The following is a 22,962-nucleotide window of genomic DNA, read 5'->3' as shown; positions in this document are numbered from 1 at the left end:
CCTTAGTATACAGTATTGTTCAGAAAGTTTACCCATTTTGACAGACATTTTTCTTTTTTCTCATTTCAAGTTTCCGCGTTTTGATAATACAAAGGATATTTTCACAGATTTTGTGTTAGTTGTGTTTTGGGCTTCGTACCGATCTATTCGGTTAAACCACTTACAACTAATTTTTACAGATAGTTCTTATGTTGTGCTTTTACACCTCTGTCCCACGATAGGGAAGTGTTGAGCACTCTCAAACATATCACATTTTCTTAATTTCATATTAACATTCTGTATATGCCTGTTCCAAGTCAGAAGCCTTTTATTTGTTGCTGTGTATCATATATGAATTTCGTTTCTAGAATCAACGCTTCCTAAATCTTTCGCTGAAATGGCCTCACCAAATTATATTCAATTGTTTCCTTCGTGTGCCTAATTTCATTTAACTTGAATCGGCTAATTTACTGATTTCTGTTCCCTAATGAAATTCATTTAAAAACTTACCTTTCACTTTTGTATTTTTTATATATATGCCTTCAATGGGAATCGAAACCCTCCCTGCAATTTGTTATGTGTGACTCATACCAACCTCCGGGCTCGTGTTTTCTTTTTCAAGAATCAGCGCTTATCCATTGTGTCTACCATAAATACGGAAATAAAACATACATTTGTTTGGATGTACTCCATCAGATTTTTAAACGAAATAACGTTTTCCATAGATACACGTATATACCAGTTCCGACAATATTTTAAATCACTGCTGAGATCACAACTGCCAAACTTCGCTTTTGATGCATCTATTTTTTATTTTTTTTGCGAACTTCATTATACAACTGTACAAAATTAGAATCTTGAAATTTTTGGAGTTATGAGTCAAACGCATCCAAAGTTTTAGAATTTTCACCCCTACCTATGTCTGTAAACCATGTTATACTCCCAAGTATATCATAGAACTACTATTTGCGTTACATTTTTTAGTATCCTGTATCGCTTTGGTATACTCTATTACATGCATGTACATTTAGATTTGTTTAATTCGTGTGTCGTAGCTTTACGATATCAAAAAGATGGAGTAATCCTTAGAGATAAGATAAGATATTGTATAAGTATAAAATCCAAACAATCGGGTTGCTACTAAATACAAGAGAAATACCCCCTTTTCAAAAAAAATATGAATAAGAAAAATCTTCTTTAAAACACATCAAACGAAAAATTCGAAATATAAATCTTCCATATGAATTCGTTACTTCATCATCAAAGATATCTAAGCTGAATTCCAAACAAAATCATGATCACTAGATCAGAGCCATGTATACTATCAGAGACATATAATACATGTATTACATGTCTCTGATACTATTAAAAAAATATATATAATTCTAATTAATTGATACATAACAATGCTACCAAAATGGGTATACGAGTTGGTAAAAGGGAATTTACTGCAGCTCAGAATGGACTGTACTAGCAAGGACATAAACTGTTACTCAACTGTGTATGAAAACATTGAAACTCTGGCTAGAAATATGTGCTACGAGATGCACATGCTGCGCACAAAAATGATAAAAAACTTGAACACAAGTACAGTATAAGTAAACTTTTTTAAAATAAAATAGTTCCCTACTTTACCATCTTACTATTTTATGACGTATTAGGACCTAAATTAAATAATTTTTTTTTGCAAAGTTTTAAGATATCCAGTTACCTTTAAAGAATAATGATAAGATCCGAAATAAGGTAACTTTAAACTGTGAAGGTAAACTTATGTATATATGATGAATTGTTCTAAACCCCAACCCTTTTACATAAGTCTTATAAAATAACCTTCTCATTATAAATTCTGATGTACGTATAGCACCTTTAACTAACAATTATAAGAAAGTTTAATTTAAGACCACTTAAATTCTAAATTCTTATTTGTAAATATGTATCCAGTTCTTACTTAACTTATTCTTACACTTCAGTACATTATGAATATTATTTTTAAAATTTTATGATGACAATCCTATGAATTAGTTATAATATTAATTATTTAGTAATTATTATTACCTAAATTCAGTCATCTGTACATAATTAAATGTTTCCTTATGTTCTAAGGTGTATATAGTTGCTACAATTATACCCTATGGGTAGTGCTCCACAATTAATGGAGGAATATACAAGAAACTGAACTGAACTGGTAAAAGTACGAGTTTGAGTAAGAGATGGCAAAGGTATTCACGAGTTGTCGTACACTTGTTACCTGTTTATACCTGTCTGGTAGGTTCATCCTTTCTAAGGGTCACTCCCAATGGGATTAATTTAGGTTAAACAATATGTGCATTATATATACATTATATACGTATACCTCAACTAAAAGCCTCGTGGTTCGTATCATTCCCCTTTTTCAAACGACTCCTTCTAAACAAGTTCTTTGTTCTGCTGAAGTGTTTCCGTTAGCGGATTGACAATGCCACAACAAGCACCAGTTTTACCCTTGGGTAACATTAATAATGGTATTTTAAACTTAGATCCGACGTACGATCTTCCATGTCCATCTTGCCAGCCGAATAGCCTTGAAGCATTTGAGATTGAGCTGGTGAAATGGCAAGATTTTGAAAGCCACTTGTGCAAACCTGTAATTATGGAAGCAATCGGAAACGATCCGTATTATACCGATTATGAACATTTCTATAAAAGTGCGATAGTATCTAGCTATCATGCTTATCTTCATATGAATAATGAATCTGTGAAAATTGGCCTTTCCTGTTTTCGAATTATGCAGATAAAATTAATTGCTCTTCTTGCCACAATTGACAAGGTTGTAGAAGAGGCTCCAGTGGATGGACCATATGCTGAAGCTGGGAAACGATTACAGGATTTATTTATGGAAGAAGATGAAGTTCAGCCTTTGTAAGTTGTGGAGCAATACAATCTTACTTGAAGAAATAACTTTCCTTTAAAATATTAAAGTTTAAAAAAAATATTGATCAGCATAATTCTGATTTACATGCCTCAGTTTTCAGGATTAGCTGACTCCTCCAGATCTTCTGAGTTCATCCCTTGTTTTCACATGCATTTTCCTCAGAAAAAAATACCTATACCTAAATGTTAAATTAAGTTTATATCTGTTTATATGTATTTTTTTCAGAGACAAATGCTGGAGACTGAATTCTTCTGTTTTTATATAGCATATATTTTCTGATCTTCATTTGCTCTGGTATACTAGTTCCAGAATTGCTTCTTATTTTAAATTTTTTAATTTTTTGATATGCCTCAAAAAAAAATATGGTAAAATAAGAAAATGAAGATCAAGAAATAGTCATGAATATGTTATATATATATAGAGAGAGACAGGAGAATTAGGTTTACAAATGCCTGTTTTTGTTTATTCGGGGATGTAATCATTATTATTTTGCTATGGACCATAATGGTGTTGTTAGTTTCTATTCCATGTAAATAAAATGTATTTATTAATTACTCTATCACATGTTTCATGTGTATGATTTTAATTTCCCATGCTTTTTTTCAAAACATATACAAAGGGAGACAATTCAATCTCAGTTATCCGATATTCTTTTTTCTGAAAAACAGATACATACAATTTTACTTGAATGACTTTTATTATGTAACTGTTGAATTGATTCGGCTGGAATATTGATGAAGATCTACAGAATAAACAGTCTTTTTGCCAAAGTTGCAAGTTTATCCCTTTCAATTCAAAAGAGAGCTTCCAATTATGGCTAATCGTTTTATTAATTAAGGCCCCCCATCAAGGTGCCCTATAGTTTTCACTTTGTCTGTCTGTCTGTTCACAATATTTGTAAATTCAAAAACTCCAAAAGTACATGTAGGTAGGAGGCCAATGAAATTGTGCACAGTTGTTGTATGTAATATGTAGATGTGCATATTATATTTTAGTGAAACTAAGCTCATTAATTTGGGGAAAAACTTTTTTTTTTAAATCACAAATTTTGAGCAATGTCTTCTAATGTAAATAGGATTTTAACAAAAACTGATTTATGTGAATGTGTAAGGAGTTATATCTTGTATATCAAATTGATTGACAAATTCAGAAAAATTGGTAAAAACTTACTTTTTGTTAAAACATCACAAATTTTGAGAAGCATCTTATTGTAGTAGGATTTCGATAAAAATTGAAAAATATAATATAGGCATAATATGCATCCCAAATTTTTTCCTCAATTAAAAAGTGTAACAAACATCTAAATTCTGAGAATCATAACATCAGTCTCGTTGCAATTGCCTCACATAAAAATGTACAAGAGGGGTCCTTTTTGACATGTCAGTTTTCTCTAGTTCAAATATATAATCCTACAATTTGACAAATTTTCAAACAAAACCTGAATAAAGTTGTAAAACTTGATAATTCTGTCTTATATTACATACAGATATACATGATATATGGGTCAGAAGTCTGGCTATCAGGCTTAATATACATGTACACTGACATGTTGGATTGATTACCATTTCAAAGGATGTACACCATGATAATTGAAAAAAAACTCTGTGTACCTGCATGTGATATCTTCCAATTAGTCTATAACACAAAAAAGACCTTAAAAAATAGCCAAATCCTCCTAAGGTCAACTTTGCCAGAGGAAGTTGGAACCTTAGTTTATTAATAATTTCTTAATTTATATAATATTTATATGTGATACATGTACATATATATAGTTTAATTGATATTTCAGGATTTTGGATCCAGGAATGAGGGAAGCCCTTGGACTGAATTGATAGGTAAGGATTTAATAACTTTGAGTATTATTATTTTCTTGCATTTCAATGATGATATTGTACTTGTACGAAAATATTTTCCAGCCTGCAAAACGTTCAGAAAATGTATGACAACTTCAAATTTTAGTTTTAGTTAGCTAAAGGTTGATAATTGTTGTTTGCTTAATTTCCAGTGCAATCTATGTCCAAGCTTTGCTTACAAGAATTTTAAAACGCTCTGTCCTACTTTCTGCTTTAAAGACAGTTCCTGGTCCTCTGGTTTTGTCAAATTAAAACACACCTTTGAAAATTTAAAGGCTCAAAGGGTGTTGTCAGATCCTTGTAAGCAAAGCTTGGACACAGGATCTGTATTTAATCAGATTGTGTCCAGTATGAAAGTATTTCATTCTCGTTCAGGATGAAAACAAATGAGAACTTATAACAGGTTAAGTTTTTGGTCAATTGAATTTGAGAATCACAAGTATTATAAATCTGTTAAATGAAATAATGTTCACACGATATTGTAACATATAAGTTATTACATTATTCAATTTTTATACATCCATTCTATGAGGGGGGCTTTATTACAATTTCTTCCAACAAATATTTTCGTTACACTTTTCTCAGAGACCACTAAACAGAATGACTTCATATATGGCCAGCAGGTTGACAATGATGATTTTTTATGTGTGTGCACTAACAAAAGTCCTTTCAGATCTGTTAGATACCAATTTCCTGTTTACAATAACCATGATAACATTCATTTACATTGAATATTTCAATATGTTGAATGAACTTAAAAACAATTGTCACATATTTCTCCAATACTACTTTACAGAATTACTTCATATTTGGTCAACAGTGATGAGTTGTAAAGTTTATCAGACACCTACTTTCTATTTTCCAATACTTTGAATGACTTGTGGGAGTATCTTAGCACAACAATACATGCATTCTTGTTTAACCATATTTACTGTCCTTACATTTAGGGCAAACTATAAAATCTGTCAAGTTGTCTTATATTTACATCACCCTTTTGAAATTAAGACATGAGCCTCATGATCAGGAACAACCTAACACATTAATAGATATTTAGCCACAAAATGTTTTAAACCTAGATGCTGATGTGGATAAAATATTTTATTCAGTAAGAATGTTATTCATATTCAATACTTAAAATCTCTGTGTAAATTGAAAAATGACCATTTGGGTCAGAAATCACAATCATTACATAACGTGTATGTGTCAGAGTTTCAGCATAAATGACATTTTTGCACTTAAGTGACATAAATATAGAATTTCAAAGTATTATTGACAATAGATACTATTAAAGTTCTACCACTAGGACCAGAAGTCTAAACTTATTGTTTATAATTCCAACATACACAGGAACAGGTGTTACACAACAGAAAATACAATTAATTTATAGCATCATAGGAATAATTTGCATAAATCTAACCACATGAATATCTCCCATAAATCTAACCACATGAATATCTCTCATAAATCTAACCACATGAAAACTCCCATAAATCTAACCACATGAATATCTCTCAAAAAATCTAACCACATGAAAACTCTCATAAATCTAACCACATGAATAACTCCCATAAATCTAACCACATGAACAACTCCCATAAATCTAACCACAGGAATAACTCCCATAAATCAAACCACATGAACAACTTCCATAAATCTAACCACATAACAACTCAATTAGATTTAACCACATGAACAACTCCCATAAATCTAACCACATGAACAACTCAATTAAATTTAACCACATGAACAACTCCCATAAATCTAACCAAATGAATAACTTCCATAAATCTAACCACATGAACAACTCCCATAAATCTAACCACAGGAATAACTCACATAAATCTAACCACATGAACAACTCCCATAAATCTAACCACATGAACAACTCAATTAGATTTAACCACATGAACAACTCCCATAAATCTAACCACATGAACAACTCAATTAAATTTAACCACATGAACAACTTCCATAAATCTAACCACATTAATACTTCCATAAATCTAACCACATGAATAAATCCCATAAATCAAACCACATGAATAACTCCCATAAATTTAACCACATGAACAACTCACATAAATCTAACCACATGAACAACTCAATTAAATTTAACCACATGAACAACTCAATTAAATTTAACCGCATGAACAACTCCCATAAATGTACCCACATGAACAACTCCCATAAATCTTACCACATGAAAAACTCCCATAAATCTAACCACATGAATAACTTCCATAAATCTAACCACATGAATAAATCCCATAAATCTAACCACATGAATAACTCCCATAAATTTAACCACATGAACAACTCACATAAATCTAACCACATGAACAACTCACATAAATCTAACCACATGAACAACTCACAGAAATCTAACCACATGAATAACTCCCATAAATCTAACCATATGAATAACTCCCATCAATCTAACCACATGAACAACTCACATAAATCTAACACCATGAATAACTCCCATAAATCTATCCACATGAATAACTCCCATAAATCTAACCACATGAACAACTCAATTAAATCTGACCGCATGAACAACTCACATAAATCTAACCACATGAATATTTCCCTTAAATCTAACAACATGAATATCTCACATAAATCTAACCACATGAACAACTCCCATAAATCTAACCACATGAACAACTCAATTAAGTCTAACCACATGAATAACTCCTATAAATCTAACCACATGAATATCTCACATAAATCTAACCACATGAACAACTCCCATAAATCTAACCACATGAAGAACTCAATTAAATCTAACCACAGGAATATCTCGCATAAATCTAACCACATGAATAACTTCCATAAATCTAACCACATGAATATCTCACATAAATCTATCCACACAAACAATTCCCATAAATCTAACCACATGAACAACTCCCATAAATCTTACCACATGAATAACTTCCATAAATCTAACCACATGAACAACTCAATTAAATTTAACCACATGAACAACTCCCATAAATCTAACCACATGAATAACTTCCATAAATCTAACCACATGAATAAATCCCATAAATCTAACCACATGAATAACTCCATAAATTTAACCACATGAACAACTCACATTAATCTAACCACATGAACAACTCACACAAATCTAACCACATGAATAACTCCCATAAATCTGACCACATGAACAACTCCCATAAATCTAACCACATGAACAACTCAATTAAATCTAACCACATGAACAACTCGCATACATCTAACCACATGAATAACTCCCATAAATCTAACCACATGAATAACTCCCATAAATCTAACCACATGAATAACTCCAATAAATCTAACCACATGAATATCTCACATAATTCTAACCACACGAACAACTCCCAAAAATCTAACCACATGAACAACTCATTTAAATTTAACTGCATGAACAACTCACATAAATCTAACCACATGAATATCTCACATAAATCTTACCACATGAATATCTCACATAAATCTAACCACTTGAACAACTGCCATAAATCTAACCACATGAACAACCCAATTAAATTTAACCACATGAACAACTCCCATAAATCTAACCAAATGAATAACTTCCATAAATCTAACCACATGAACAACTCCCATAAATCTAACCACAGGAATAACTCACATAAATCTAACCACATGAACAACTCCCATAAATCTAACCACATGAACAACTCAATTAGATTTAACCACATGAACAACTCCCATAAATCTAACCACATGAACAACTCAATTAAATTTAACCACATGAACAACTTCCATAAATCTAACCACATTAATACTTCCATAAATCTAACCACATGAATAAATCCCATAAATCAAACCACATGAATAACTCCCATAAATTTAACCACATGAACAACTCACATAAATCTAACCACATGAACAACTCAATTAAATTTAACCACATGAACAACTCAATTAAATTTAACCACATGAACAACTCCCATAAATGTACCCACATGAACAACTCCCATAAATCTTACCACATGAAAAACTCCCATAAATCTAACCACATGAATAACTTCCATAAATCTAACCACATGAATAAATCCCATAAATCTAACCACATGAATAACTCCCATAAATTTAACCACATGAACAACTCACATAAATCTAACCACATGAACAACTCACATAAATCTAACCACATGAATAACTCCCATAAATCTAACCATATGAATAACTCCCATCAATCTAACCACATGAACAACTCACATAAATCTAACACCATGAATAACTCCCATAAATCTATCCACATGAATAACTCCCATAAATCTAACCACATGAACAACTCAATTAAATCTGACCGCATGAACAACTCACATAAATCTAACCACATGAATATTTCCCTTAAATCTAACAACATGAATATCTCACATAAATCTAACCACATGAACAACTCCCATAAATCTAACCACATGAACAACTCAATTAAGTCTAACCACATGAACAACTCAATTAAGTCTAACCACATGAATAACTCCTATAAATCTAACCACATGAATATCTCACATAAATCTAACCACATGAACAACTCCCATAAATCTAACCACATGAAGAACTCAATTAAATCTAACCACAGGAATATCTTGCATAAATCTAACCACATGAATAACTTCCATAAATCTAACCACATGAATATCTCACATAAATCTATCCACACAAACAATTCCCATAAATCTAACCACATGAACAACTCCCATAAATCTTACCACATGAATAACTTCCATAAATCTAACCACATGAACAACTCAATTAAATTTAACCACATGAACAACTCCCATAAATCTAACCACATGAATAACTTCCATAAATCTAACCACTTGAACAATTCCCATAAATCTAACCACATGAACAACTGCCATAAATCTAACCACATAAACAACTCACATAAATCTAACCACATGAATATCTCACATAAATCTAACCACACGAACAACTCCCATAAATCTAACCACAGGAATTACTCGTAAAATCTAACCACATGAACAACTTCCATAAATCTTACCACATGAAGAACTCCCATAAATCTAACCAAATGAACAACTCCCATAAATCTAGCCATATGAACAACTCAATTAAATCTAACCACATGAATATCTCACATAAATCTAACCACATGAATAACTCCCATAAATCTAACCACATGAATATCTCACATAAATCTAACCACATGAAAAACTCATTTAAATCTAACCGCATGAACAACTCCCATAAATCTAACCACACAAACAACTCCCATAAATCTAACCACACGAAGAACTCCCATAAATCTAACCACATGAAGAACTCCCATACATCTAACCACATGAATAACTCCCATAAATCTAACCACATGAATAACTCCCATAAATCTAACCACATGAATAACTCCAATAAATCTAACCACATGAATATCTCACATAATTCTAACCACACGAACAACTCCCAAAAATCTAACCACATGAACAACTCATTTAAATTTAACTGCATGAACAACTCACATAAATCTAACCACTTGAATATCTCACATAAATCTTACCACATGAATATCTCACATAAATCTAACCACATGAACAACTGCCATAAATCTAACCACATGAACAACTCGCATAAATCTAACCACATGAATAACTCCCATAAATCTATCCACATGAATAACTCCCATAAATCTAACTACATGAACAACTCAATTAAATCTAACCGCATGAACAACTCACATAAATCTAACCACATGAATATTTCCCTTAAATCTAACAACATGAATATCTCACATAAATCTAACCACATGAACAACTCCCATAAATCTAACCACATGAACAATTCCCATAAATCTAACCACATGAATAACTCCCATAAATCTAACCACATGAATAACTCCCATAAATCTACCCACATGAACAACTCAATTAAATCGTATCACATAAACAACTCAATTAAGTCTAACCACATGAATAACTCCTATAAATCTAACCACATGAATATCTCACATAAGTCTAACCACACAAACAATTCCCATAAATCTAAGCACATGAATAACTCCCATAAATCTAACCACATGAACAACTCAATTAAATCTAACCGCATGAACAACTCACATAAATCTAACCACATGAATATTTCCCTTAAATCTAACAACATGAATATCTCACATAAATCTAACCACATGAACAACTCCCATAAATCTAACCACATGAACAATTCCCATAAATCTAACCACATGAATAACTCCCATAAATCTAACCACATGAACAACTCAATTAAATCTAACCACATGAACAACTCGCATACATCTAACCACATGAATAACTCCCATAAATCTAACCACATGAATAACTCCCATAAATCTAACCACATGAATAACTTCCATAAATCTAACCACATGAATAATTCCCATAAATCTAACCACATGAATATCTCACATAAATCTAACCACACGAACAACTCCCATTAATCTAACCACATGAACAACTCATTTAAATTTAACTGCATGAACAACTCACATAAATCTAACCACTTGAATATCTCACATAAATCTTACCACATGAATTTCTCCCATAAATCTAACCACATGAACAACTGCCATAAATCTAACCACATGAACAACTCATATAAATCTAACCACTTGATATCTCACATAAATCTAACCACACGAACAACTCCCATAAATCTAACCACAGGAATGCCTTGCATAAATCTAACCACATGAACAACTCCCATAAATGTACCCACATGAACAACTCCCATAAATCTTACCACACGAAAAACTCCCATAAATCTAACCACATGAAGAACTCCCATAAATCTAACCACATGCACAACTCCCATCAATCTAACCACAGGAATAACTTGCATAAATCTAACCAAATGAACAATTCCCATCAATTTAACCACATGAATATCTCATAAATCTAACCACACGAACAACTCCCATAAATCTAACCACAGGAATTACTCGTAAAATCTAACCACATGAGCAACTCCCATAAATCTAACCACATGAACAACTCCCATCAATTTAACCACATGAATATCTCACATAAATCTAACCACACGAACAACTCCCATAAATCTAACCACCTGAACAACTTAATTAAATCTAACCACATGAATATCTCACATAAATCTAACCACATGAACAACTCAATTAAATCTAACCACATGAACAATTCCCATAAATCTAACCACATGAACAACTCACATAAATCTAACCACATGAATAACTCCCATAAATCTAACCACTTGAACAATTCCCATAAATCTAACCACATGAACAACTGCCATAAATCTAACCACATAAACAACTCACATAAATCTAACCACATGAATATCTCACATAAATCTAACCACACGAACAACTCCCATAAATCTAACCACAGGAATTACTCGTAAAATCTAACCACATGAACAACTTCCATAAATCTTACCACATGAAGAACTCCCATAAATCTAACCAAATGAACAACTCCCATAAATCTAGCCATATGAACAACTCAATTAAATCTAACCACATGAATATCTCACATAAATCTAACCACATGAATAACTCCCATAAATCTAACCACATGAATATCTCACATAAATCTAACCACATGAACAACTCATTTAAATCTAACCGCATGAACAACTCCCATAAATCTAACCACACAAACAACTCCCATAAATCTAACCACACGAAGAACTCCCATAAATCTAACCACATGAAGAACTCCCATAAATCTAACCACATGAAGAACTCCCATAAATCTAACCACATGAACAACTCACATAAATCTAACCACATGAATATCTCACATAAATCTTACCACATGAATATCTCCCATAAATCTATCCACATGAATAACTCCCATAAATCTAACCACATGAACAACTCAATTAAATCTAACCGCATGAACAACTCACATAAATCTAACCACATGAATATTTCCCTTAAATCTAACAGCATGAATATCTCACATAAATCTAACCACATGAACAACTCCCATAAATCTAACCACATGAACAATGCCCATAAATCTAACCATATGAATAACTCCCATAAATCTAACCACCTGAATAACTCCCATAAATCTACCCACATGAACAACTCAATTAAATCGTATCACATGAACAACTCAATTGAGTCTAACCACATGAATAACTCCTATAAATCTAACCACATGAATATCTCACATAAATCTAACCACAAGAACAACTCCCATAAATCTAACCACATGAAGAACTCAATTAAATCTAACCACATGAATATCTCACATAAATCTAACCACATGAAGAACTCAATTAAATCTAACCACATGAATATCTCACATAAATCTAACCACATGAATAACTTCCATAAATCTAACCACATGAATATCTCACATAAATCTAACCACACAAACAATTCCCATAAATCTAACCACATGAACAACTCCCATAAATCTTACCACATGAATAACTTCCATAAATCTAACCACATGAACAACTCAATTAAATTTAACCACATGAACAACTCCCATAAATCTAACCACATGAATAACTTCCATAAATCTAACCACATGAATAAATCCCATAAATCTAACCACATGAATAACTCCCATAAATTTAACCACATGAACAACTCACATTAATCTAACCACATGAACAACTCACATAAATCTAACCACATGAATAACTCCCATAAATCTAACCACATGAACAACTCAATTAAATCTAACCACATGAACAACTCGCATACATCTAACCACATGAATAACTCCCATAAATCTAACCACATGAATAACTCCCATAAATCTAACCACATGAATAACTCCCATAAATCTAACCACATGAATATCTCACATAAATCTAACCACACGAACAACTCCCATAAATCTAACCACATGAACAACTCATTTAAATTTAACTGCATGAACAACTCACATAAATCTAACCACATGAATATCTCACATCAATCTGTCCACAAGAATATCTCCCATAAATCTAACCATATGAACAACTGCCATAAATCTAACCACATGAACAACTCATATAAATCTAACCACTTGATATCTCACATAAATCTAACCACACGAACAACTTCCATAAATCTAACCACAGGAATGCCTTGCATAAATCTAACCACATGAACAACTCCCATAAATGTACCCACATGAACAACTCCCATAAATCTTACCACATGAAAAACTCCCATAAATCTAACCGCATGAAGAACTCCCATAAATCTAACCACATGCACAACTCCCATCAATCTAACCACAGGAATAACTTGCATAAATCTAACCACATGAACAACTCCCATCAATTTAACCACATGAATATCTCATAAATCTAACCACATGAACAACTCCCATAAATCTAACCACAGGAATTACTCGTAAAATCTAACCACATGAGCAACTCCCATAAATCTAACCACATGAACAACTCCCATCAATTTAACCACATGAATATCTCACATAAATCTAACCACACGAACAACTCCCATAAATCTAACCACCTGAACAACTTAATTAAATCTAACCACATGAATATCTCACATAAATCTAACCACATGAACAACTCAATTAAATCTGACCACATGAACAATTCCCATAAATCTAACCACATGAACAACTCACATAAATCTAACCACATGAATAACTCCCATAAATCTAACCACATGAATATCTCACATAAATCTAACCACATGAATAACTCCCATAAATCTAACCACATGAATAACTCCCATAAATCTAACCACATGAATATCTCACATAAATCTAACCACACGAACAACTCCCATAAATCTAACCACATGAACAACTCATTTAAATTTAACTGCATGAACAACTCACATAAATCTAACCACATGAATATCTCACATCAATCTGTCCACAAGAATATCTCCCATAAATCTAACCATATGAACAACTGCCATAAATCTAACCACATGAACAACTCATATAAATCTAACCACTTGATATCTCACATAAATCTAACCACACGAACAACTTCCATAAATCTAACCACAGGAATGCCTTGCATAAATCTAACCACATGAACAACTCCCATAAATGTACCCACATGAACAACTCCCATAAATCTTACCACATGAAAAACTCCCATAAATCTAACCGCATGAAGAACTCCCATAAATCTAACCACATGCACAACTCCCATCAATCTAACCACAGGAATAACTTGCATAAATCTAACCACATGAACAATTCCCATCAATTTAACCACATGAATATCTCATAAATCTAACCACATGAACAACTCCCATAAATCTAACCACAGGAATTACTCGTAAAATCTAACCACATGAGCAACTCCCATAAATCTAACCACATGAACAACTCCCATCAATTTAACCACATGAATATCTCACATAAATCTAACCACACGAACAACTCCCATAAATCTAACCACCTGAACAACTTAATTAAATCTAACCACATGAATATCTCACATAAATCTAACCACATGAACAACTCAATTAAATCTGACCACATGAACAATTCCCATAAATCTAACCACATGAACAACTCACATAAATCTAACCACATGAATAACTCCCATAAATCTAACCACTTGAACAATTCCCATAAATCTAACCACATGAACAACTGCCATAAATCTAACCACATGAACAACTCACATAAATCTAACCACATGAATATCTCACATAAATCTAACCACACGAACAACTCCCATAAATCTAACCACAGGAATTACTCGTAAAATCTAACCACATGAACAACTTCCATAAATCTTACCACATGAAGAACCCCCATAAATCTAACCAAATGAACAACTCCCATAAATCTAGCCATATGAACAACTCAATTAAATCTAACCACATGAATATCTCACATAAATCTAACCACATGAATAACTCCCATAAATCTAACCACATGAATATCTCACATAAATCTAACCACACGAACAACTCCCATAAATCTAACCACATGAACAACTCATTTAAATCTAACCGCATGAACAACTCCCATAAATCTAACCACACAAACAACTCCCATAAATCTAAGCACATGAAGAACTCCCATAAATCTAACCACATGAAGAACTCCCATAAATCTAACCACATGAAGAACTCCCATAAATCTAACCACATGAACAACTCACATAAATCTAACCACATGAATATCTCACATAAATCTAACCACACGAACAACTCCCATAAATCTAACCACATGAACAACTCCCATAAATCTAACCACACAAACAACTCCCATAAATCTAACTACAGGAATAACTCACATAAATCTAACCACATGAACAACTCCCAAAAATCTAACAACATGAACAACTCAATTAAATCTAACCACATGAATATCTCACATAAATCTAACAACATGAATATCTCACATAAATCTAACCACACGAACAACTCCCAAAAATCTAACCACATGAACAACTCATTTAAATTTAACTGCATGAAGAACTCACATAAATCTAACCACATGAATATCTCACATAAATCTTACCACATGAATATCTCCCATAAATCTAACCACATGAACAACTGCCATAAATCTAACCACATGAACAACTCACATAAATCTAACCACATGAAAACTCCCATAAATCTATCCACATGAATAACTCCCATAAATCTAACCACATGAACAACTCAATAAAATCTAACCGCATGAACAACTCACATAAATCTAACCACATGAATATTTCCCTTAAATCTAACAGCATGAATATCTCACATAAATCTAACCACATGAACAACTCCCATAAATCTAATCACATGAACAATGCCCATAAATCTAACCACATGAATAACTCCCATGAATCTTACCACATGAATAACTCCCATAAATCTACCCACATGAACAACTCAATTAAATCGTATCACATGAACAACTCAATTAAGTCTAACCACATGAATAACTCCTATAAATCTAACCACATGAATATCTCACATAAATCTAACCACATGAACAACTCCCATAAATCTAACCACATGAAGAACTCAATTAAATCTAACCACATGAATATCTCACATAAATCTAACCACATGAAGAACTCAATTAAATCTAACCACATGAATATCTCACATAAATCTAACCACATGAATAACTTCCATAAATCAAACCACATGAATATCTCACGTAAATCTAACCACATGAAGAACTTCCATAAACCTTACCACATGAAGAACTTCCATAAATCTAACCACATGAACAACTCAATTAAATTTAACCACATGAACAACTCCCATAAATCTAACCACATGAATAAATCCCATAAATCTAACCACATGAATAACTCCCATAAATTTAACCACACGAACAACTCACATTAATCTAACCACATGAACAACTCGCATAAATCTAACCACATGAATAACTCCCATAAATCTTACCACATGAACAACTCCCATAAATCTAACCACATGAACAACTCAATTAAATCTAACCACATGAACAACTCCCATAAATCTAACCACATGAATAACTCCCATAAATCTAACCACATGAATAACTCCCATAAATCTAACCACATGAATATCTTACATAAATCTAACCACACGAACAACTCCCATAAATCTAACCACATGAACAACTCATTTAAATTTAACTGCATGAACAACTCACATAAATCTAACCACATGAATATCTCACATAAATCTTACCACAAGAATATCTCCCATAAATCTAACCACATGAACAACTGCCATAAATCTAACCACATGAACAACTCATATAAATCTAACCACTTGATATCTCACATAAATCTAACCACACGAACAACTCCCATAAATCTAACCACAGGAATGCCTTGCATAAATCTAACCACATGAACAACTCCCATAAATGTACCCACATGAACAATTCCCATAAATCTTACCACATTAAAAACTCCCATAAATCTAACCGCATGAAGAACTCCCATAAATCTAACCACATGCACAACTCCCATCAATCTAACCACAGGAATAACTTGCATAAATCTAACCACATGAACAACTCCCATCAATTTAACCACATGAATATCTCATAAATCTAACCACACGAACAACTCCCATAAATCTAACCACAGGAATTACTCGTAAAATCTAACCACATGAGCAACTCCCATAAATCTAACCACATGAACAACTCCCATCAATTTAACCACATGAATATCTCACATAAATCTAACCACACGAACAACTCCCATAAATCTAACCACCTGAACAACTTAATTAAATCTAACCACATGAATATCTCACATAAATCTAACAACATGAATATCTCACATAAATCTAACCACACGAACAACTCCCATAAATCTAACCACATGAACAAGTCCCATAAATCTAACCACATGAACAACTCACATAAATCTAACCACATGAATATCTCACATAAATCTATCCACACGAACAACTCCCAAAAATCTAACTACATGAACAACTCCCATAAATCTAACCACACAAACAACTCCCATAAATCTAACCACAGGAATAACTCACATAAATCTAACCACATGAACAACTCCCATAAATCTAATAACATGAACAACTCAATAAAATCTAACCACATGAATATCTCACATAAATCTAACCACATGAATAACTCCCATAAATCTAACCACATGAATATCTCACATAAATCTAACCACACGAACAACTCCCATAAATCTAACCACATGAACAACTCATTTAAATCTAACCGCATGAACAACTCCCATAAATCTAACCACACAAACAACTCCCATAAATCTAACCACATGAAGAACTCCCATAAATCTAACCACATGAAGAACTCTCATAAATCTAACCACATGAACAACTCCCATAAATCTAACCACATGAACAACTCCCATAAATCTAACCACACAAACAACTCCCATAAATCTAACCACAGGAATAACTCACATAAATCTAACCACATGAACAACTCCCATAAATCTAACAAGATGAAGAACTCAATTAAATCTACCCACATGAATATCTCACATAAATCTAACCACATGAATACGCTTATCCATTGTATCTATAACTTAAACTATTGTGTTAATTTCTTTTCAAAATTAAAGCCTTTTCTTAATTAGAAGGTATTGTAAGTGAGTTTAAATAACCATGTTATCGTGTCCAACGATGCATTGATAAATCTCAGATCACAAATAATTGGTTAACAAAATACAAATATAACACTTCTACCTTTAAAGATCTTTATATTACCAGGCATATGAATATTATCTGTTTATACAAAATAAGACATATTCGAAATTATTTCTAATAAAATTGAAAATGGAAATGGGGAACGTGTCAAAGAGACAACAACCCGAACAAAAAGCATATATAAAGTATATATAATAAGTATGTTATCTAAATTTTTCGAGCACACTAGGCACATCACGATTTTCTCGCATAGGAGTTTGCGAACAAACCTTTGTAAAATTATGAAGTAAAACAGATGAAATCATACTATATTTATAAAACAAAAATTGACAAATAGAATGTAATCATTTTTGTTTCAAACATGTGAAATAGCCAATAATAATAAAACTCGCTATTATTACAAAAATATCCACTATAACATGCAAATTTAGAAAAAAAAACAGGATAACTTAAGAATTGGAACAACAGAGAGAATACAGGGATTCGAACCTAAACCGACTAATCCCTATCTTTAACTCATTGATTTTAACCATGCTAACCTCGCGGCTACCAACTCATACTATACGACAGCCTATTTTGTCTATATAAAGGTACAAGCCCTGTGTGTCCGATGAACCGATGTATATCAGATGTTCATTTAAATACATAAAATAGACATCTATGGTGTAACCCATTGGTAGCCGAGAGGTTTCGTCGATGTGTTGATGTCAGTCACACATAACAGATTTCAAGGAAGGGTTCGATTCCCAGTGAAGGCATATAAAAATTACAAAAAATAAGGTAAGTTTTGAAATTAATTCCATTAGTGAACAGAAATCAGTAAATTAGCCAATTTAAACTTAATGAAATTAGGCACACAAAGGAAACAATTGAATATAATTTGGTGATTCAATTTCAGCGGCAGATTTAGGAAGCGTTGATTCTAGAAAAAGAATCCACGGTAAATGAATAGGCTGACGTCACCACAATGGTTTAATATACTAATATGTTTCCATTATAGGATAAAGAAACTTAAGGACAGATACATTGTATATAGATGCCCTGATTACAGATTACAGAATATGGAAATTGGAAGGCAGATGTTTATAGATAGTCAGTGAAAAGATGTTTACACATGCTAGTGAAACAGTAAAAATAAACATAGTATACATGTAGATGTAGGCAGATGTGACTGGATTGTGTGGGAAAATGGAAACAGAAAAAGAAAGAAAATGTGGATAATTTTAAAACCATAATATTGATAGAAGGAGGAACAATTTTTTGTATTCTTATTAAAATTTTGACCTATTACCTTTATTTTAAAGGTGATACAGTTGATTACAGTTTTGATATTTGCAGATTAATTTATTTAAAATCTCCAACAAAGGTTAGATAGACACACTTGTAGACCTAGAGAAATGATGTTGAAGAATTAATGATTAATTGATCAATTTCTTTTTGGATTGAAAAGCTAGTAAAAAATAAAATAGCCTGCCTTCTAATCAGCATGCTTCATTCTTATTAACAGTATAATGCTGTTACATGTCAATGGTTTGTGGTTTTATTGCAATACTGTTACCATGTTTTTTTAAAACATCATGTTGTAAATATATGAACACACTTTTAATTTTATGATCACACCTGTAATTTTATAAACATCATGGTGTAAATATATGTCCACACCTGTAATTTTATAAACATCATGGTGTAAATATATGAACACACTTGTAAGTTTATAAAACTATTGATATTATAGATTTTCACAGTACAGTGATACAGAAATTATGTATGAGAGTGAACATGGTGACTAAATTGTTTATGCAATGACTGTTAACACCTGTCAATATACAGTACTTCTTTATTATTTTCATGTAGTATGGTACTTTTTTTATGGATAAGATTTTTATGTTATAATTGATGTCTTTTGATTTGAGACAGTTTAAAATGTTTTAATGTTACACCAGTTGTGTTCAGATATATTCATTTATTAAAGTGTTGTAGGCTCAAAATTTTTTCGGTGCAATATGCTATGTTTTATAATTATTTTCCATAAGCTTGTCTAATGTGTATGTAACATAATCGTGTTTCATTGAACAAATGATCTACATAGCATCTATTTTAAATAAATAATGACACTGCAATAAGACCTGACAGGTTTTTTATATCCATTAATTTTATCAAATCTTGCCATCCACATCATGTGTTCATTTTAAAAAAAATACAGATCTTACTACCTTATGTTTACACTTTTTTTTATTCTTATTTTTATTAGATATAATACTTGTATGACTTGTTTTAACAAGTATATTTATGTTATTTATTATATATAAAAAACAAAAAAATACTCATTTTAGTACAAAACATAAAAAAATATATATATATATTTGGTAAAATATTGATATTATTCATTTAGATTTAAATAAAAGATGTATACATATACACTATTTTTTTTATACTTTATACAGATACAACACTCACTCCTTTCAAACTGCTTTTATGTATAGAATAAGTATCATCATATAGATTTTGTTGAGTTTTAAAACTGATAGATTCCCCAAGCAGTTTTATTGTCGAACCTGCGACTTTTGTCGCAGAAAGCTCGACAAAGGATAGTGATCAGGCAGCGGCAGCATTAACTTACTTCTTAAAGGCTTAATATTTCAGAAGGTAGAAGACCTAGATGCTTCATACTTTGTATATGGATGCATTATGATATGAAGTTTCCGTCTGTCATATGTCCATTGTCCTTGACCTCATTTTCATGGTTCAGTGACTACTTGAAAAAAAAGTTAAGATTTTTTGTAATGTTAATTTCTCTCTTATTATGAGTAATAGGATAACTATATTAGGTATGTGCGTACCTTGCAAGGTCCTCATGCCTGTCAGACAGTTTTTACTTGACCTCTACCTCATTTCATGGATCAGTGAACAAGGTTAAGTTTTCTTGGTCAAGTCCATATCTCAGATACTATAAGCAATAGGTCTACTATATTTGGTGTATGTAATGATTGTAAGGTGTACATGTCCAACTGGCAAGTGTCATCTGACCTTGACCTCATTTTCACGGTTCATTGCTAAATGTTAAGTTTTTGTGTTATGGTCTGTTTTTCTAAAAAACTTTAAGCAATAGGTCAACTTTATTTGGTGTATGGAATGATTGTAAGGTGTATATGTCTGTCTGGCAGGTATCATCTGACCTTGACCTCATTTTCATGGTTCATTGGTCAATGTTCAGTTTTCCTGGTTAACTTTGTTTCTTAGATACTATAAGCAATAGGTCAACAATATTTGATGCATGGAATGATTTTAAGGTGTACATGTCTGTCTGGCAGGGTTCATCTGACCTTAACTTCATTTTCATGGTTCATCTTCAATATAGAATTTCCAGGGTTTGGTCTGTTTCTTTTATACAATAAGCAATAGGTCATCTATATTCTGTGTATGGAATGATTGTATTAAAGGTGTACATGTATTTCTGGCTTGGTTTATCTGACCTCATTTTCTTAGATCATAAATGTTATGTGATACTTGTAGTAAAACTTTATATGTAGGACTATCAACATAAAATCAATGGTCAGTATAGTAGGCGAGACATTTCAGTGTGTGCACTCTTGTCTTGTTTTGGGCTGAAAAAATGTCATAAATAAAATTTCTTTGGAAAGATAGAAACATTGAGAACAAGTCTTTATACAGCTAGGGACTGGTTTTACCTGTTATGAGAGTTGCAGATTGTAAAATCATGGATGTTAATGCAGTGGTGACACCAATGGTGTCAAATATATGTATGCTGTGAAGAGGAGAAAGAGCTAAAAATCTACATATAAAAGGTCTGAAGTTTATGTCTGTGTCTGGCATATGTAAGTTTTATGTGACTCCTTTTCATGGTTTAATGATTGAAATCAGTTTTTTTGTTCTTTTAAGATTAGATCAGTTTCTCAGTTACCATGAGTAACAAGTCAACTATATTTGGTGTATAGAACCAATGTCAGATTTACATGTCATTCTGACATTATACTTATTATCTTTATATCTTTATTCAATGATCAATGGTAAGTTTTACAGATTGTATCATAATTTGTCAAGTATACTTGGTGTATGGAATAGTAGTTTACATTGTTGCCAGTCAGGGTAAGTCTGAC

The 22,962-nt window shown here is 32.1% G+C and overlaps 1 long non-coding RNA gene across 1 annotated transcript; it reads left to right on the top strand.

Moving 5' to 3' along the window:
* The first annotated feature begins 2,358 nt into the window (after window positions 1–2,358).
* LOC127705367 (uncharacterized) lies at window positions 2,359–21,262 on the top strand. Its single transcript, XR_007983853.1, has 3 exons — window positions 2,359–2,877; window positions 4,680–4,725; window positions 19,845–21,262. It is a non-coding gene; the product is annotated as an uncharacterized LOC127705367 (long non-coding RNA).
* Window positions 21,263–22,962: the final 1,700 nt, after the last annotated feature.

Source organism: Mytilus californianus, unplaced genomic scaffold (assembly GCF_021869535.1).
Source record: "Mytilus californianus isolate M0D057914Y unplaced genomic scaffold, xbMytCali1.0.p SCAF_6, whole genome shotgun sequence".
In the NCBI taxonomy this organism is placed as follows: Eukaryota; Metazoa; Mollusca; class Bivalvia; order Mytilida; family Mytilidae; genus Mytilus; species Mytilus californianus.
This window is presented reverse-complemented; position numbering and strand designations above follow the sequence as displayed.